Here is a 6,000-nt window from a genome sequence, read left to right on the forward strand (position 1 = left end):
TCATTAACTAGGTATATTTGTCACCAGTAGCATGTTAGACAGGAAAAGTTATTTTACATTTCTATAATGATCACTTCACATGTGCAAGGTGAAGTAGGCCTGGAATGGGAGCAGGTAACAGCACCCAGACAGGGACGAGTTTCACCAGCTTGTGTGCCTTCAAATCATTTCTGACTTATGGTGACCCTAAGGCAAACCTATTATGGGGTTTTCTTGGCAAGATTTGTTCAGAGGAGGTTTGCCATTGCCTTCTCCTGAGAGAGTACAACTTGCCCAGTGTCACCCAGTGGGTTTCATGGCTGAGTGGGGAAACAAACTCTGATCTCCAGAGTCGTAGTTCAAACAACCAAACCAATACACCATGCTGCTTCAGTTTCATCAACACTCCAAACTTAAACCAGAAGCAATTTGATGTGACTTCTCATTTCCTTTTTGGACAACTTCTTTGCTTTTGGGGTGGGGAGAAGAGCAAAAGCAGCACACTGTGCAGCTGTGTTAAACAGTGGGAATGGGGCAAAATCACCCTTTAAAAAATTGGTGGATTGGCTTGGAGGATATCTTGAGAAGCTGAAAGTTTTACAGGACCCATACACCAAATTTTCCCAAAGTAGGGTAGAAGGAGATGAATTCTTTGCCTGAGATAGTCATATGTTTGACTGGTAAATGTCATCTGAATATGTTGTGATAGGTGCAGTAAATCTAATAGCATTTAATGAAGGAATAAGGCTGGTCCTGCTGTTAGGCAGCAAAAGGCAACACACTAAGGTAGCAGATTCTGGATGTCAGGGAAGGGCAAGGAAGGCCATTGTTTAATTGCTTATTATTGTATTTTTACTGCTAAAGATCAAGTGAGTTGCTTCAGCTTGAGGGATTTTCAACTCTGTGTGCCAAAATAACTTGGCTGGCTTTGAATACTACACACCTTGACATGGGCAGATTGTGTCACTAACTAATCCACCTCTAGAAGTAAGATGTTTTGGGCTATCCTTGTAAAAGGCCAGAGCCAGAGGTCTTTGGGCAGAAAACAGTCTTCTTCTGTTCTTGTTGTTGTTGTTCTGTGCCTTCAAGTCATTTCTGATTTATGATGACTCTAAGTCAAATCTACCATGGGACTGTGGGTGCGCATCTACACTGTAGAAATAATGCAGTTTGACACCACTTAATGTTCTGTCACTCCATCATATGAATCCTTGGATTGGTATTTTTACACGGGATTTAACCTTCACTCCCAAAGAGTGGTGGTGCCTCAAAGCCTAGGATTATGTAGGATTATGCCACTGCAGTTGAAGTGGTGTTAAACTAAATTATTTCTACAGTGTAGATGCACCCCAAGATTTTCTTGGTAGAATTTGTTTGGAAGGGGTTTGCACATGCCTTCCTTCCTCTGGAGGCTAAGAGAATGTAACTTTTGCAAGGTAACCTCATGGGCTTCCATGGCCAAGTGGGGGTTCAAATGTCCTAGTCCAGCAACAAACCACTACACCACACTGGTTCTCTCACTTCTTCAGCAGCTAGAACCAAAAGTGGGGAGTAGAGAAAAGTGACCTTCATAACAAACCAACTTGTTGACAGATCCCGAGAACACATGGCCTACCAGCAATTTGCAAAGCATCCCTCCAGCAAAGCTAATGCCTGATCAAGACATCGAGGAGGGTGTGCATTAACAAACTGCTCTTATTTATCTGTCATACTTGCTTCCTTCTTCAGGGAATTCAGGGTATCATAGCTGGGGTCATACCCCAGTTTGTCCCCATAATATGCCTCTCAGGAAGTCATTTGTACAAAGCCACTCAGCGAGATTAATGGCAATTTACCCTTCCATAAAGGGCCTAAATATCCTAAAGCCACTAGATACTGTCTGATCTTGAAAGCTTAGCAGGGTCAGTCATGGATAATACTTGGATGGGAGATCACCAACAAATACCAGGTGCCGTAGGCTGTATTTTGAAGGAAGGAACTGGAAAAGCCACCTCTGAGTATTCCTTGCCTAAGAAAACCTTAATAAATTAATAAAGTTGCCTTAAATCAACAGGAGACATGAAGGCACTGGAAGTTTTGCTTCACTCACTGTTCCACCCATCTACCTTACTTCTGTGCATTGCCCTGCCAAATCTGGTTTTTGTTTTTGAACACCCACATAAACACCAGTCCAAACTACAGGGTTAGTATAATTTGACCACCCATCCAAGCCTGGCGAGACAAGTAAGGCACTTGCCTCACCAGCAAAATGTGGCTGTCACAAAAAGACATAAAATATTGAGTGATTATTATTGATTATTATTTATTATTACTGCCAGGGATGAGAAAAGGTGATTATGGATTTTCCCCTTCCCCTGCGCCAAAATAATTTTGGATGACACTTTGACTTTTGGAGTGAGCGCATTTCTTGTTGCTTCATCTCAGGCAGCAGAATGGTTTGGGACAAGTCTCCTGACACCCCCATTGAGCATACCATATTGATCATACTAGCATTCTTTATAAACCAAAGGTGGGTAACTTGAGATCCTCCAGACATTGTGGGCCTACAGACTCCATCATCCATTGCTGCTGGCTATGCCAATAAGGGCTGATGGGAGTTATAATACAGGAACAAGTGAAGGACCACACATTCCCCATCTCTATTACTATCCTTGCAACTCAATTACCTGCTAGGTAAGTAGCGCTCAAAAGCTGAACATGTATGGCTTTGTGTATCAGGACCTGTGTGTCCTATACCTACATGCCAGACATGGGAAGAGGATGTATTCAATTGCTTTTACATCTTTTAAATGAATGGGGATGTTATATGTAGGGGTGAACTGTAATTTTTTTCCTCCTCACCATGGGGCAGATGCTGCCCAAATACTTGAAAACTGTGCAAATGCATACTCTGTGAGGAATGCATAACATCGTATGTCATATTTTAATGCCACCATATCTTTGTGTGGTGTTTTTGAAATGCTGTTTTGTTCAGAGAGTGTAGAAGGGGGAGCTGCATGTGAAAATAATAACACAGCAGCAGTATCTGAAGAATGCAGATGTGTTGTTGCACCCTGCCAAAAGATGACTGTACATACAGGTGTCAACTTATATCTTTTTATAAGTGTGCATGGATGGATGTGTGAAAGACCAGGGATGCATGTCCCTTCCTACCTCTTATTAACTGTGTGCATTGTATGATTCTCTGTGTGTAATCATGTGTGTTGCATGGTACTTGACTCTGGTGCAAAAGCTGGAAAAAAGTGGAAGCATATGTACATGTGCATGTAGCACATTGTCTCATGGAAAGAGAACCTGATGTTGTAGAGACAAATAAAAAGGTAGGAGTGTGATATAAATAGGTATGAATGGGGAAGATTGAAGACAGGAAAGGAGGTGCGCTTGTCTCGCCAGGGAGATGGATGGATGGAAATGGAAAGAAGCATGAGAGCTGGGGCAGATATAAAACAATGGGGCATTAGCTGAAGGAGAGAAGCATTTCTGCAGATGAGGCACATGAACATGGAACAGGGGCATGTGGGAATGGATGCAGTCAAGAAAATGGCTGGACAAAGTGATGGATGGAGAGAACAGATTCAAGGTAATGGAGCAGGGGCAAACAGAAGAATATGTAGATGGATAGATGGATGGATGGATGAGACAAGTGAACAGACCGAAGAAGCAAGGACAGGAATAGCAGACCATGAGCTACGCAAGCCGAAAACAAGGAAGCCTCGTGCATGCATTCAGCAACAACAAAAACTGATTAATTAAACATTACAGATTCACACACGCACACATTGCGATCTTCAGCATGTAATGCATCCACCTGTTTGGATACACAGCGAGGAGGAACGGCTCTGAGCACTCTACTGCACGCACAGCAGAGTCAAAACAGATCCAGGGAGATACACATGGTGTTGTCTGCAGCAAATGAGATGCCCGCTGTTTGCCCGTCAACCACCAAGCCTCCAGGCAGCCTAGATCCATGGAAAGTTTATTCACAGTGCCTTCTAAGGCATTTCACTTGAAGACCCTGAGTCCCATTGAACTCTGCCAGATTCATGTTTCCGTAAAGAGCCACAATACCCTAAAAAGGCACTGGATCTCATCTGATCTTGGAAGCTAAGCATGATCAGATGTGGTTGGTACTTGGATGGGAGACTGCCAATGAACAACAACAAAGGGTCTAAATACCTTAAAAAGGTACCACATCTCCTCTGATCTTGGAAGCTAAGCAGAGTCAGCCATGGTTAGAACTTGGATGGGAGACTGCCAATGAACAATAGCAAAGGATCTAAATACCCTAAAAACGCACCTGACCTCTTCTGATCTTGGAAACTAAGCAAGATCAGCCATGGTTGATACTTGGATGGGAGATTGCCAATGAAGAACAACAAAAGGTCTCAATACCCTAAAAAGGTACCACATCTCCTCTGATCTTGGAAGCTAAGCAGGGTCAGCCATGGTTAGAACTTGGATGGGAGACTGCCAACGAATACCAAGATATAGCCTATATCTTGGAGGAAGGAGCTGGAAAAGCCGCCTCTCATGAGTATCCCTTGCCGAAGAAAACCCTAGGAAATCCATGGGGTCACCATAAATTGATAGGAGACATGGAAGACACTGGAAGTCTGCTTAAGCAGCCTCAGTCCCTGGTCCACACATCCACACCCCTAATTCTCTCCCTTGCCCTGCCCTTGCCAACCTGGGTTGTTGCTGTGGTTATTATTGTTTTGCACACCCACATAAACACCAGCCCAAACTACAGAGTCAATATGATCTGACCACTCCATCCATCCATCCATCCATCCATCCATCCATCCATCCAAAGGCAGATGGCTGAGCCCTTTTAGTAAAGCCCTGCCTCTCACATGCATCCACCACCCTCAGGGTTGGTCCTCCTTTGCCAGGACAAGTCCTCCAGGGCCAAGCTGGTGCCCATTCCAAAAAGGTCCTCCACAGGCTGAGCCTGGCTCAGCAGCAGGCATCCCCATTCATCTGGAGTGTTGTCACTTGCTGCTCATCAGGTCCCACATTGCAGTGCCTTGCTCTCCTTGGCAGCCATGCTCATGGGCTGCCCACCCCACTCCCCTGGCATCTTCTGGGTGCTCCTTCCTTCCCTAGGGGTCCTCCTTACCTGGCTATAAGTTGCACTCTTCCCTCCGATCCTCCACCACCAACACCACCAGCAGCCTGGGCACTTCCACTGCAATCCTGGTTGGTTTACATTCCAGGGGCGTCCGCACCCTGCGCGGTGCCCACTCTGCTGGTGCGTGCCAGTCAAGGGCTGCGTGTGCAAGGAGGCGCGCACGCCTGGGCTGCGTGTGCATGAGTGTATGTCTGTGTGCATGCACATTTCCATGCAATCCCATCCTTGCAATCCCCTACCCCCTCCCTTCCTCCTTTAGGTGCATCTGTACTGGAGACATAATCCGTGTTGACCCCTGTGCAGATGCAGCCTTTCTTTGCCCCCCTACCTGCTGCAGCCAGTCTTAGCCCATGCTCCAAGCAACTCCCTCCTTGCCAGGCATCCCCCATCAGCCTCCTTTCTCCTTCTGCCTTGCTGGCTTTTTCTCCCCCCCCCCCCCCTTCCTCCTCCTCCTCTGCCCCCCTTTTTAAAGCATCTCTCCGGCCCTGCCTTGTAAGGCAATAAATACCAGGCAGACTGGGTTTCTCTCTCTCTCTCTCTCCCTCTCTCTGGAAAGGCTGGGAATCCACCAAGGACAGGCACCAAAGTGGCTGACCCAGACTGATGCTGCCTGGGCACAATGTAAAGATGTGAGCCCCTTGTTAGTCTGTAGAAATCAGTCTGTAGAGAGATCTTGTAGGCTCCCTGAAAGAAAGAAGTTGGCAGCATAAGCTTTAGTAGACTTATGCACGCATCTGAGGAAGTAGACTGAAGTCTAGGAAAGCTCATGCCACCAACTTCTTTTCCTTTCTTTCTTTCTTTCTCTCTCTCTCTCTCTCTTTCTTTCTTTCTAAAATGTAGCCATGTTAGTCTGTAGTATCAGTCTGTAGAGAGATCTTGTAGGCTCACTG

At 45.7% G+C, this 6,000-nt stretch overlaps 1 protein-coding gene across 3 annotated transcripts in view; it reads right to left on the reverse strand.

The window, feature by feature from the left end:
• Nucleotides 1-5,530, reverse strand: part of LOC149322999 (calcium/calmodulin-dependent protein kinase type 1B-like) — a 73,415-nt gene extending 67,885 nt beyond the window's left edge. The window contains exon 1 of one of the 3 annotated variants that reach the window (XM_089485997.1): nt 5,099-5,409. The gene's annotated coding sequence lies outside the window, so the exon portion shown is untranslated. Of the gene's footprint in view, nt 1-5,098; nt 5,410-5,438 lie in introns of those variants that run through there. The other 2 variants (XM_089485989.1, XM_089485982.1) reach the window with 2 other exon arrangements.
• Nucleotides 5,531-6,000: the final 470 nt, after the last annotated feature.

Source organism: Sceloporus occidentalis, unplaced genomic scaffold (assembly GCF_023333645.1).
Source record: "Sceloporus occidentalis isolate IW3139 unplaced genomic scaffold, rSceOcc1.0.p SCAF_1, whole genome shotgun sequence".
NCBI lineage: Eukaryota > Metazoa > Chordata > Lepidosauria > Squamata > Phrynosomatidae > Sceloporus > Sceloporus occidentalis.